Genomic DNA, 14,098 nt, shown 5'->3' with positions numbered 1-14,098 from the left:
CCGCTTCGGCGTGAGAAAACTTGGACGCTCCCCCCCCCCCCCCCGGAGGTTCATTTCGACCCCGTTCGCCCCCGGCGAGCAGGAGGACATCGCGATGGGGAGAGGCAGCCTCAGCCCGGGTCCCGGGTGAGGGGAGCAGCCGCAGGCAGGGGGACCGCGCTCCGCCCAGGGCTCGCTACAAGCCCCGCCGGGCAGCGTCTGCAGGCGGCCGCTGCTCCGGGGTCTGCACGGCAGCCCGGAGCCCGGAGGCCGGCCGGGGGGCCCGCGGCGCGACTCCAAACCTCAGCCCGGCAGCTCCCCTGCGCCCCGCTCCCATCCCAGCCACAGCAACGTTGCCGGCCCTGCCCCTTCTAGCAAGGAGGGAAGGGGGTGGATTTACATACAAACATCGCTACGCCGCTTTTATCCTCGCTCTCGGCTGGTGTCTCTCCTCCACCGTCAGCGCCCCCCCCCCCCCCCCCGCCGGCGGTACTTGAACCTGCCCGTCCGCGAAGTGTACCATTCCCCTATCCCCGACCCCCCCGGGCTAGCCCCGCCGGCCCCCCTCCGCAGGGGGCCCGGTCGCGAGACCGCCGCCGTGCTCCGCAGGACCCCCGCCGGCCCGGGGCGGCCGGCTGCGAGCAGCGGGGAGAGCGACGAGGGCGATTCGCCTGCGAAGAAATGCCCTGTTGAACTTTGAATATATTAGTTGACATCAGTGCGAGTTGGGGCTGCCAGCCCCTAGCTCCCTCCTCCTTCCCTACCTCCTCCTCCTCCGCCTCCTCCTCCTCCTCCCCCTGGTCTCCGATGGAAAGAGTTGAAGCCGTGCTGATAGGAGCCTGCTGGAAGAGACAGCGGAGCGCAGGGTAGGACTTCGGTCCCAACTCCGGCCGCGCCGCGGGGACGCTGCCCGCAGCCGCTCGCATGGCCCGAGGCGGCGCTCCTTAAGCGCCGGGCTGGGGAGAGCCGCCGCTCCGCTCCCCTGCTCGCCCCGCGCCAAGTCCAGCCCCGCCGAGCCGAGCCCGCCGCGGCTGCCCCCGCTCCTGCGGCAGCCGGAGCGCGATGTGTCGGTGAGCCCCGCACCGGGAGCCCAGCGGCCACCTCGTAAGCGCAGCGCGGCGGCGGCGGGCCGGGGGGGCGGGCGGCGGGCCGGCTGCGGGGAAGGGGGCGCGCAAACTTCCCAACTTGGCAGGGGGCTGGGGCGAGCGGGCGGCGCTGGGATGGGGATCCCGGGGAGATGGGGAGCACCGGGCTGCTGCGCGGCTCCGCCGCCCCCGGCGCAGCCCTGCGGCGGCCGGCGCGGGGCAGCGCTGCGGGGTGATGGAGGGGCCGGGGGCACCCTACGGGGCGTGGGTGGTGTGTTTGTGCACGGCGCCCGGTGCGACGTCCTCCTGTCCCCCGCGGGCTGTAGAGCGAAAGGGGCTTTTTTTTGTCGCTGTTTTTTGCAGTCCGGCAACGCTGGAGAGGACGTTAGCTACGAGGTGGCAGCGGAGGTGGTTTCTTTCCTCTTTCTCTCCCCCCCCCCTTCCCAGCTCTCCCTAAACCCGCTGAGCGGGGCTGTGGCGAGAGTGAAGGGGGTGCAGTGGTGGGAAGCCGGATAGCCTAGACGGAGGGATATTAGTGAATTTATTTTTTTTCAGATGGTAATTTGTCTTTGTGGTAGGGGTGGCCCATTAAATTTCAGCTCACGTCCTGATGGAGATCAAAAGCGAAGGGGAGAGGGAGAGGGAAGCAGAGAGCCTTGTGCGGCTCCTTAGCTCCGTGTATTGTTAGAAACTTATTGGGGGGGGGGGGGGGGGGATTCCCAGAGACAACCTTTGTCGATCCAGCTCCAACACCCACAGCAAAAGTTGGAGATCTGTATTTTCCAACACTACCATCTGCTCCCTGGTGCTGCTCAGGAGCACACTTACTGTTATGCCTAAGAGGAAACAAACAAAAGGTGTGCTTGCCAAGTCGGTACTGAACCTGTCTGTTCATGGGCTTTTAGGTGGAGCGTAAGTATAGAAGAATATCTATGTCCTAAAGGTTCACTGTCTTTTGTTGGCTCAGTTTAGAGTCTTAGATAATTTCCTGTCCTTAAAAGAGGTCTCCAAACATGGTAGATGCCAGGTCCTGGGCTGTTTTAAAAATTTTATTTTTGGTTGGATTTAAAATTTTTTTTCTTTGTTTTCCTTGAACTATTTATGTGTGGATATATCAGTTTGGGGTCATAGTAAAGTTTCATTTTTTGTTGTGTAAGTGTTCCCTCTCATTACAGAAAATACTTCTTTTCCTAAATTATAGTCTGAGCAGCAAGAGGTTAGCTCTCTTTGCCTCTGGATGGGTTCAGTGGTAGGCTGAGACCCCAAGCTGACTGCACTGCAAATGAAATAGAAACCAACTAAGCTAAAAGTTATAATGGGCTTTGATTCTTAGTGCTGTTTGAGATCAGTAGAGATCCCGGGTGAGTGAAGACAAGGAGGAGGAGTGAGAGTAGCTGGAACAAGCTACTCATACCAAAAAGTGCTCTCTTGATTATATGTGTGATTTGTAAGCACCTAACGGAGAAAACCGGTCATAAACTGCAGAGAAGGCGGCAATGGGAAAAAGAAAAGTCCTGCTGATATTTAACAAGATTTTTTAATAGAGGTTTCATTTTTAAACAGCTACTCAAATCATCCATATCTTTTTTTCATTTTTTCTCCCTTTTGGACTAAAACTTTTCTGTTCAGATTGGATTGGATGATAAGTAGAGTCTGCAGTAGGCAGGCCATAGTAGGGGATCTCTGCATTTTATGTTATGCCTTTTGTGTTTTCAGTGAAGTGGAGGCAATTTCTCCTTTTTTTTTTCTATCTTGCTTTCTTTCCTCAGAGAGATTAAGTTTTTGTCCTCTCCTATCAGGGACATGTTAATCCTGAAGTCGTAGGGGGGAGAGAGATCCCACCATTCAGAATATAGATATTTGCTTTGTTTGTCCCCCCAGCCTGTTAGGCTGATGGAATTGGCAGTGGCTGCCCTCTGTGACCTCCCTCCCTTCCCGCAAAGAGCTGGGCCAACCAGGGGGGAGAAAACGTGCAAACTCCAGTGAGTGAAAAAAGCACAATCTGAGAAGACAAAAGGATTGAACAGAGAGATGTAGGGGATGAGGGTCTGTGTGGGGAATGACTTTTAATGAGGTGGCCCCAATCAGACTCGAAAAGATGGCATGGGGAGTGTTCATGGTTCAGTAGGAATGTGTGTAGCCTGATAGAAACTCGATACAAGTGGTGCCGTGGGATTTTAGTTGCTTTGCAGTAAGATGAAACAAGTGCCCAAACAAAATGGCTTTGGTCATCTGGTATGATTGCCCTTTATTCTCCAGGGAGACAGCTGACTTGGGGGAACATACACCCAGACTGTATAGTCTTTGCTTCTCACCTTCGAGTCAGTTGTAAAAGTCCTGCTTAGGCTGAGACGTGATGGGTCACTGTCAGAGGATACATTCCCAGAGAGCAGTCACTCTGTGATATTACACATGGCTTGAACAATGGATTTCTATTTTAGCCAGGATTAATAATCATGTGAGCAGTCATGCTAGGGTTAAATAAGACCATCTGCATGAATATGTTTTCCTAAAAACAAATACATGACATAAAAAAGTTTGTGTGTGAAACTGGCTGTTGACCTGCTGTTTAGCAAAAGGGGGCAGTATCGAACAATACCACAAAGCAATCCGCTGCACGGCTGCCTTTCTGCCTTGAGTACTGCTCTGTGCTGCATCTTACTGGGATCTGGGAATTTAGGATGTTATCCGGTAGCCCTTATTCAGGCGATTTCTTGTAAAGACATCAGGGAGGTTAACTGACTGCGTAAAAGATGCAGGATCAAAGTTGTCATTGTTTTACTTTGTGGTTGCATCACTTCCATATGCCTGCTTGACCAGTGAAAGCTTGGAAATTAAGGACAATGCTGTATGGTTGCAAAGCTACTGTTGTTCACATTAAGTAGGCTGACAGCAGTAACCGTAACCTGTTCTTACTCCACTGATTTTAGGGAGAGCACGATGAAGCCCTAGCTTTGGATTGCTGTTCATATAAATGCCCTCCAAGGAACTGTCATCGCTGTTTTCTGTAGTTAGAAAACCAAACATTTTGTTCTCTAAATTTAACTTTCTTTGAGAACTCATTTGTTTCCAGCCTAGAGAAATACATTGATCCGTCTTATACAAAATATTGGTTTTAGAATGCATTTAAAAGCCTTTTCACCTTTTATTTATCTATATGCCTGGGATCATTAGATTAGCATTTCTTAGTTTATTTTTTACTGAGAGCCATGGGTAATTTTACCAAGGGTCTGTCATCAGGAAGGCATGCACTGGACTCCAGCTTCATCAGGTTTCCTAAGTCTCGCACACTGCCTTCATGGCAAGAGCTGCAGTGGCAAGTGCAGACCGGTGAGTGCAGACCCAAGAGAGAGGGGAGTGGTGACGAATAAGGAGTCTGTCACAGTAATGTGAAGATGTCCCACTGCCGGTGCAGTGCCAAGATCCAGAGTTGAGATGCAGTCCAGTGTCAAGTCTGCAACTGGATTTGCCTCACTCCAGATCATGCCCAACCAGATCATTTCTGGTGTAAAACTGAAACAGGGAAATTTAATCATCTGCAGACGGTGGTGGAGGCAATTCTGGACAGTTCTGTAGGGGTGAAAGTTATCAGTGTTTGTTGTGCAGCAGATATGTATTATTAAGTCATGCTGAGATTGCAAAGTCAGTCTTAAGTGATGGACTTACCTTTTACAGACTGAATACTGTGAAGGTGAACTGCCACTATTTTAGGTTGAATCCTTATGATTTAGTCCAGGAGCCAAGCTGTGGAGTATTACAGCGCTATTCCTGCTGTGCCTTGAAATGGGCTGTGTCCAAATATGAGTGTTGTGACTTTGAGGGTCGAGTCAACAGTTCTTTGTTATTGTTCTGTTGCCTTTTTTTCTTTTTAAGGAGGGAAAAACCAACTCACCGAAGGGAGTGTGTGAGCTAGTCTTATTGTAGGGGTTGTTTCCTTCCTTCTACACTGTGGGCTGCTGACTCCTCCCGCATGCCCAGTACCCGGCCTCATCCCATCTCTGTCCATGGTGGCAATTTTCGTTAGTTTCAGTGGGAGCTATCTGAACAGGAGACACAAGACTTCAACAGGTATTTGAGCCTGCAACTTGTGTGGATAGTGCCTTGCTTGCTGGAGATTATTTTTCAAGCACGGTTAGTCTCAGTATTTATTTCACTTCTGTTCTCACTGTTGTCCAAAAAATTACTGCATGACAGAAGTTATTCCTTACCCCGGGCACAAACCATGTGAGCAAAGTGCAGCAGAGCTCTGACAGCACAACTGTGACTTTCAGTATGCAAGGTCTCCTTGACTACAGCGCTGCAACTCCAAAAGTTACCTCTGCTTCAGCATTCATATAAAGCACACATTTTTAAGGTCCGCACAAAATCACTCAAAGTGATTTTCTGATGATGAGGGCATGAGTAGTGATACTCTAGAAGTATTACTGTTATCAAATATGTATCTACAAACCAAACAGGTTTGTTTTGTTTCAGAATGTAATAAGTCTGGGAGGTAATTTGCATGTGAAGGATGTTACCAAGTTACAGAGTATGACTCTGAATTGGTGACAAGGCTATTCCTGTGCTTATAATTAAGCAAATACCAAAGCACTGTGCTGGTTAAGGACTGGTGTGTCTTCATTTACTTTTAGTGATCTTTAAATGAGATCATAAGTAAACATGCTGATTACTAGTCTTAATCCCTAAATCAATTGTGAACACCTTGGGAGTTTATAAATCGTCTGTGTAATTTCATTGTTTTTCAGTAAGGGGTCATTTGTGGAAAGAGCACAGGATATTTTCTTCCAGAAACTGCTGTGAAGGAGCTTGATCTTACAAGGTGCTACACGTTCTTCATTCTTGTTAACGTGTCTCCGGGAAACAGCACCCTACATGATCAGACCCTGATAAACACAAACCATAGCAGTGTCTGACCTCTCTGGGTCACCTGCTTTGTTGAGCAGGCTAAATGCTTATGGGCTTGCTAGTCTCAATATATAATGTACTCCCTATTAGGCTGTTGCTGGAAGCCAAATAAATTGCAGAGTGCCAGTTTCAAAGGTTTGACTTTATCCATTGTGCAGCAACATGCGACCAGCTGGGACGTAGCAACCTGCAGAGAAGAACTATGGTCATCAGTTTTATCTCTGCCAAATACTGTGCTGCACTCAAAAGCTTAATCATAACTTCAAACCCATGAGGCAGCCTCCATAATTGGGAATAGCATGTGAGGATCTGGTGATGCCAAATGGATCCTCCAGTAGCCTTGGACCCTCTGTGCTATAGAGGACATACCCTGATGCTGGATATGCTCAGATGTTAAGCAGAGATGCTGTCTGCAGTCCTGAAGAACAGCCAGGCTAAGTCCTACGTATATGATCTATAAGCCATTTGCAGTTTAAGGGTTTGTGGCTTCTGAAGTTTGTATATTTTGCAGATTGCTTGTGCCATAGTCTTCAAAAACTGTTAGCTTTTAAGACAAGCAGATGGCTTTAACAAAATATATTTGCTGGCACGTGGAACAGGTGGATCTGGAATCAATTTATGCAGTGTAATTTTTTCCACACCCCTTTTGGAATAATTTTATAGCCCGGAGCCACCTAAGATGCTCATTTTGTAGCCAATAGGGAACAGCTTCTGTCTGACTACATAAGATTTTACACATCTTTTATAGCTAATGCCTAGATTGAAATGCAAAATTTAGTGCTGGGAGTGGATGTGAATTTGTGAAACTCCCTAGAGAAAATGTGGGTGCATGTATCAGTGAATGAATTATGCTCCTCCAGAGACAGAGAGGGCTTTTTTTAGTGGTAACGAATGTCCTGTGTTCAGTGTTTGTCATTTTAAAAGTAGTATTTTTCATTTCAAGTGCAAACCTTGTGCAGGTTACTGATGTAGAGCAAAAATGATAAAACAGCTTTAACTTTATTTGAAAGCATAACAGAATGAAAATTTCATACGTGGCATGAAAGTGTCCTGACTCAGAGATCAAATTAGTGTTTCCAAAATATAGCTGTGAGAGTTATGACTAGTTACATGAGAAAGAAGATCCTGCCTGTCTTCTCGAGGGGCAGGAAACAAACTCCCATGAGACCTTGGCCACATCCTCATTCTTGCAACAGAATCGGGGCCCACAGGCTTACCTGGCTGTGTAGATTCATTGTAACTTCAAAGAGGTTTTGAGTAGGTGCTGGGACCATATGCACAACTCAGAGGTAGGATTAGGAACTAAATCTGGGAACACTTTGGGGCCAGCCTCTTAAGGGAAGAGGATGCTGACTCTGGATGGCCTGTTGGGCAGGTTTAATTGCTTTGCTGTGTTTCCTGGCCACGTGGAAGTTGTTTAGCCTGCTGTTTCAGCTAAAGTTTGCTTATTTATCTCCTATGATGCTGATTTACAGTAGATCAAAGATTAGGGGGGGGAAATAAGAAGACAAGAAAGGAAAGGGTAGGAAGTTCACCCTGGATAATTTAGTTTGACAGGATACTATAGTAAATTCAAGAATGTAGAGAGAGATGCATTTTAGAGCCTGTATATATAATGCAGGGAAGGAGAAATTGGCTAGGTCTCAAAAGTTTGTTAGAGTGATTACAGATCCCCCTGCCCTGCCTCATGTTCCTTTCCCTGTTCTCTCTTCGTGATTGAAGATGATTGTCTGCCAGAATGAGATTTTCAAACACATGGTTTGGACAGGGCAATCAGTCTATATTTATAAATCACTTAATATTTCACTCTCTGACCTTTCTGGGGTCTGTTCCACATATGAAGGGCATTTTCATTAAAAATACAAATCTGAGACTGAGTTTCTGCCTGTGTCCAAGGTGTTCCTCCAGTCTAAGAGAGCTTAGCTTTTAGTTGTAATTGCAGCTAGTAACCACCTACTTAAAAGACAAAGAGGAAAGAATATCATTACTGGCTTGTGGTAGGATAAAGATACATACTTTATTCCACATGAGCAAAATAGGACTATGCACTGTTCAAATACTGATGAAAGATGACGTCAAGTAACACATAATACAAATTATGAAGAATTACACAGTTCCTGCTTTGTGATGATAATCAAGTGATATACTGGTACAACTTACCCTTGTATCTGTGTTGACAACCATGCTCAGCAGTCAGAATAATCATCAGGGAGAGAAACGGAGGCATAAAAGGACTATGGCCTGGAGAATTTTGTGCTCATATGTTAAAGATATCATGAAACATAATGATGCAGATAGGTGCCAAGTAGGATTGCCAGCAACTGAAATCAGTATGAATTAGACTTTGAGGTCTGTGAAAAGTCTAGTCTTACGTGACTGACTTAAGGTCATAGAGTGCATTACTGGCAGAGGTAAGGTTACAACCCCAGAAAACACTTATTCACATACTTAATTCTAAATATGTAGTTAAATCCTATGAATTAAATATTTCATCTCATTGCTTTCCTGCATCAGAGCCCTAGACTTGTGCCTTACAAGAGTATGTGTTTATCTCCTTGCTAAACATTGCCAGTAGGCAACTTGATCGTGCAAATCCTTTTCTCACTTAAGCAGTTCAGTTCGTTAGTGTGACTACAGTTTGAGAAAAAAAGTACCCTGATTGCATGTGCAGAATTGGTCCCAACATTTTGAAGAGGAACTAGGGATCATTCCTATATTTTGTATTTTTATATGCACACATGGGCATGCATCTATATAGATTGAATTAAAACAAAAGCAAGTGATTAACGTCTTTAAAATTTAACACTTCCCCCCCCTTAACCAACAGAAATTGTTCCCAAGAGAGTAATTTACTAGATACCTTCTGTATTTGTCTAGGACTGTACATCAGGAATACAAACCATGATATTGTTAATACTATGTGTTCCCTCTAATGGGTCTTTGAAATATGAAAGCAAGTTATATTTGGAATGAGCTTTGTACACCTCCTTGTCTGTGGTTGCTTTGCAAATCTGGGCTTCACTGCTTTGCCTCAGAGAATTATGAGTTTATTATACTCCTGGAATGCTAATAGCACTTCGTTTTTTCCCTAAATTTCTTCTTCATATTTATTTATTGATTCTTCATTTGAGCACAGTTTTGCAGATAATGATGGTACTACTGAGAATAGCTGGTGTGAGTTCATTTAAAGAAAGCTGAAGTTACAATGCCACCCTTCCTTGCCAAGAATCTCTCTGTAAAGTTCATAAACTAAGCCATCCAAAATGCTAAATTAGTTAAGACGATGACTGGATAAGATTACTCCCAATGTTATATTTGATTCCTAGTTTCATAAAGACAAAGTGTATCAAGAATGACAAACCTAAATTTAATTTTTCATTGAAAACTTATTGGCAGATTTACAGATTATATACTTTAGGGAAGCGGGTTTTTATACGGTCACTTGGTCTTTACTCAAATGAAGAACACTGACTTGTGAGAGAACTCCTGTGAACTGGGTTTTTAGCATTTCACCCTTTAGTTTACATTTTACTTTTGATGCTTGGGATTTTTCCTCATCTAGTGTCTCCTCACACAGTGATGAATGGCAACTGCAGAAAGGGGCTTTCAGTCATTTTATCTGTCTTCACTGAAGACACACAACTTCCCTGAGCTGCTTCATGTTCAAGCTGGTCAACTCTTCTAAACAAGCATTCAATTATGATTTAAATATTTCTGAAGGAAGAGAACATTTTGCAATTCTTGGTTAAGTGTTTAAAATTCAGCAGCCCTTACAATTATGTTGCCTCTTAGTTTCTCAGTTGCTAGGTTCTCGGTCCTGTTATGGTCTCATCTGGAGAGCAGAGCATCACATTTTCTTGCTGTAGAAGTACTTGTGAACTGCAATAAAGTAATGTCTTAATTTTTCTATGATATTTCAGTATGATACTGGATTCTTCTGTGTTTTTTCAATCCTTATTGCCTGGTAGCTCTTCTCTGACTGCTGTCTAGGGATGCTACTGGCCAAAGAAGACAGTAGAGCTGACAGCTGCAAAGGTTTGAGAGAACTGGAACAGCAGAGATTGCCGAGCAGAGCTGAGCAGATAGATACCAGGAGATAAGTACTATAAAATTGGAAGGCAGAAAATAGGGATAAGTGGCATAGGAAGCTCTTGGCATGAGGAGCCTGGTATGATACATGCCTGGTGAAGAACTGGAGTAGCTGTAGTGGTAAAAGGCAACAGCAGGTTTTACTGGCAGAGGAGGATGGCTGGGAGGTGGGTAGGGACTGCAGCAGCTGCACTGCTGGTAAATCAGAGCAGCCTCGTATCAGAGGAGCTCTCTGCGGGGAAATGTCAGAACATCTGTCTGCACTTTGCCTGGGCGTAACCAGACTCTCTTTCACTCAGGAGCACTGTGATGTAGGCAAAAAGACACACTTCAAACTAACTGAGGGCAGAGTTCAGGTTGAATTTCTGGTGAGGAAGCCATTCCGCTCTTGCAAGTGTAAGATCTGAGCCTGCAGAATAAAACTCACTTTTGCAATCTGAACAAATGCATAAAATGTTACTCCTTTCAGTGAAATGACCTGCGTATGAGAATTTACCAGCCTAAGTTCTTGACTGCTAACACAAGCCAAACACTACTAAACTATTTCCAAAATTTATACTGGTGTACGGCTGGGCTGCACTAACCTTAACTGTAATACTTGTGGTCTGAGAGGACTAGAACCTTCCCATAAGTAATACAATTTCTGTTTTTAGTTTGGAAAGATGTTATCATTTAATGAAAACTCTTTGTTTTCTGGCAGCCTACGCTGCTATCCATTTACAAAGCTCTCAAAGAACTTGGACGTCCATGAAAAGTGCAAGAGCCCAATTCTACTCACAGATACACTAGAGCAGCCTCACTGAAAAGTTGTGCTTGACTGAGGACTAGTAGTATGAGCCCAAAAACTCAAAGACAAGTTTGTACCTATGGGAAAGGATTGCATAGGGTTGGTATTGGTCCAGAGGCACTCCCAAAATTAGGTCTGCAAGATTATGCTGTTGCAGAACCCAGCACCAAGAAAAGCATTTCCAGTTTTAATTAAAACAAAACCCAAAACAAGATGATGTTGAATTTTAAGTTTCCCAAATGTTTGAGCATGAGATGCAGAAGTAATTGATTAGAAACAGAAGTAAAATAATGAGGCTTGCTTTTTATTTCCTTTCCCAAGCTGATTCAACTGAGGGAGGAAAAAACACCTCTGAAGTTTTTTCTTGGGTTGAGTAAGACTTTTATCCACAAATAGACCAAACAAACTACTGAAGTGCTTCAGTGAAGTTATCACAAAGACCTGAGCTGGTGGGATTATTTACATGGCAGACTTCTACCTCATAGAATCAGGGGTTTAAAGTAATAGTATAAAGAATTGGAAATAATCTGATGTCTGCAGTCTTAATGGTCTGAGATATTTGTAGAAGAGATAAGGACCTGATCCTGCATCAAGGGACATCAGTAGCAAAAGTTCCATTTATGTAAGTTAAAATTGGATTTTTCATTTAAAAACCCCCAAAAGCTCATGTCTTGCAGTTCTTATCCAAAGCAAAGTTCTTTGCTTTTGAAATTGGTGTACTACCTGAGTCAGGGCTGCATGAGTCGGTCCCAGGTTTTCAACCTGACAGTACCTCTTTAAAATGCAACAGTATAATTTAGGCATCTCTTATTTGTTTTGAATAGCAGAGCTAACATGTCTGTCAGTTACAATGACTTGATAGACATGATTAAAAGGCAGGAGATCAGGAAAAATGTGTGCTTATCACAGCCAGCCCTCCCCGATGAAAAAGTAAGTAAGTGCCTCAGTGGCATATGTGCAATTGAGGTGTAACTGAAAGCATTTCTGGAAATGTGCTTTGAAATGGTGTTTTCTATTATGCCCAGTTTCTGGAACAGATTATCATGAATGTAAGAAGCACTTCAAAGCAGATTCATGTAGGAAGATCTTTCCGCAAAAACTTTGGCTTCTCTGTAAAACAGAAAGCCTCAAATGTGTCTATAATCTGTGTTGTTTCAGCTACAACAGCATTTATTTGATAAAAATGGGCTGCTATTAATTTCCAAAATGCTACAAAGCACTTTATATTTTACTGGCCCCTCTGTTTCACAGAGGGTTACAAAGGTTGTGTTTCCTTTCTCACATATCCTTCTAAATTTCTGGTTTGTATTTTTTAAAGGCTGAGATTTAAACATTGTAATGAAATATTGAGCTGCATCTGATAAACAGTCAGACACTAATTTAATAGTGGCCAGACTTTCACAGAACAGATCTTGACACATTACCAAGTCCCTTCCCCGGACTCAGACAGGATCAACTATACCTCCACCATTCAACTGAACACAGGCTCACCTCAACTCAGCAGCAGCTAAACCTTGATAGGAACTGGAGATGTGCTTAAAATATATTCATCTCTGAATTTTCACCCACAAGCCTAGCTATATTCCATTTCAGCCACAATCCTAAAAACTTGACTTGTAGGCTAAAGTCTATATCTTTGAGAATTGAAGTCTTCTACATAATTGCAAACACAGGAGAAAACAGAAAAAGCCAACTTTCTGGTTGGTATGAAACCAGGTGGTAACAGCACATTGAAGTGTGAAGGGATGCCAGGAAATTCTTCTTGTTTTTCAAGGATATTGAAAAGGAGGAAACTTCTGCAGAAGATGATAGGTAGCAGTAAGAAGAAAGACAAGAATCAACTATAACCGTCTTGCTCTGCTATATTTAGTAGCACATGTAGAGGACAGGAAGGAGAATTTACAAGAAAGTTGTTGTGCTATTTTGTGCCTTATCCAGCTGTACTATAGCACACCCATCACATTGTCCTGTATGATTCCTAAATGAACAAATTTCCTTTTTACCAGGGAAGAAGCTGAGGCAAAGAGAAGTTAAATCACTTGTCTAAGCTCGTAGAGGGAGGCAGTGAATGAGAGTCCTGCAGTCACAGTCGCTTTTTCTTATTTGACAGCAGAAATATGATGAATTCTTTATGTTAAAGCAGAAGGGCCTTGAAATAGTCCCTGCCCTTTCTGGGAAATTATTTTTTCCTATAAAGCAAGGCCAAATGCTGTTGATGGATGCCTTATGAATATTTATGGTAACTGTTAAAAAAAATATCCACAGTGTCATCAAATGAACAATTCTGACAATTTAGTTTGATACCAAAATATTGTGTTGCTTTTCCCTCTCAGCTCTTTCAATAACTAAAGCAATACGCTCTGTATGCTATAATTCATGGATTCAGTTCAAAGTTGCCATCTTGCTGTTTAGGCCCCATCAAGACCTTCTCTTTACTCTTCTGCTCAAGTGTTTGTCACCTTCTGGAAGCTGGGCATGTGTCTTGTTTATTAAAGTAAATAACTGTTGGCAGAGAGACTTTTCCACACAGCTCATGTTGTAGGCTGCCTCTTGCTTTCCTATAGCCAGTTTAGTGTTCACTAAGAACGCAGGAATGGAGGGGGTATATGCTGCGAGTTCATGTATCATCAAACACTCTTCAACACTGGCCTGCTCTGCCTTGGCCCCTCTAAGGACTCTCTCTGTAACTATGATACGTGGCACTTCTTTAACCTGTTCATCCTCACTCACGCATCACATCATCATTTAAGAACCTGCTGTATTCCTTGCTCAAGGTGCTTCACTGTTACTTAATTCCATAAAATTTATTCTTTTAGTCTAGAATACAATTTATTTATAAAATGCAGTGAGTAAATGAAGTTAGCTTATGCAAAGGACTTATTCTGGTTCTTTTTCAAAAAAATGCAGATCATTTTTAAATAAGCTTCTAAAGCAGACAACTTTGTGAACCCTTCCTTACCCTTTCTTTTCTCCAACATGGAAAATTAATAGCCAAGTGTCAATTTTGCCTGTGTTTTTAGTGAGTATAAATTAATCTACTTAATATGTAGTATGCTTCTTGCATCTACACATAATTAAATCATATTTGTTCTTAGAAACTATTCATCTAGTGTAAACCTGCTTCCTGAGTAAATATTTCTTTAATTAGTAGAACAAATAGATTGTGGGATTTGGAGTTGATTATCACAGCATTCCTTTCCCTGATGTCTGCTTCAGATCTGCACAGCAGAGAGGTGTGCTAAATACAGCCAGG

At 43.8% G+C, this 14,098-nt stretch overlaps 1 protein-coding gene across 3 annotated transcripts in view; it reads left to right on the top strand.

The window, feature by feature from the left end:
* Positions 1 to 577: 577 nt before the first annotated feature.
* The window catches only part of SEMA5B (semaphorin 5B), a 272,595-nt gene continuing 259,074 nt past the window's right edge, over positions 578 to 14,098 (top strand). For 2 of the 3 annotated variants that reach the window (XM_075757062.1, XM_075757064.1), the window contains exon 1: positions 820 to 1,083. The gene's annotated coding sequence lies outside the window, so the exon portion shown is untranslated. Of the gene's footprint in view, positions 1,084 to 14,098 lie in introns of all 3 variants that reach the window. The other variant, XM_075757063.1, reaches the window with a different exon arrangement.

The sequence above is a fragment of the Balearica regulorum genome, chromosome 6 (genome assembly GCF_011004875.1).
Source record: "Balearica regulorum gibbericeps isolate bBalReg1 chromosome 6, bBalReg1.pri, whole genome shotgun sequence".
NCBI classification, from domain to species: Eukaryota; Metazoa; Chordata; class Aves; order Gruiformes; family Gruidae; genus Balearica; species Balearica regulorum.
Note: the sequence above shows the minus strand (reverse complement) of the source record. Positions and strands in the feature narration are given on the sequence as shown.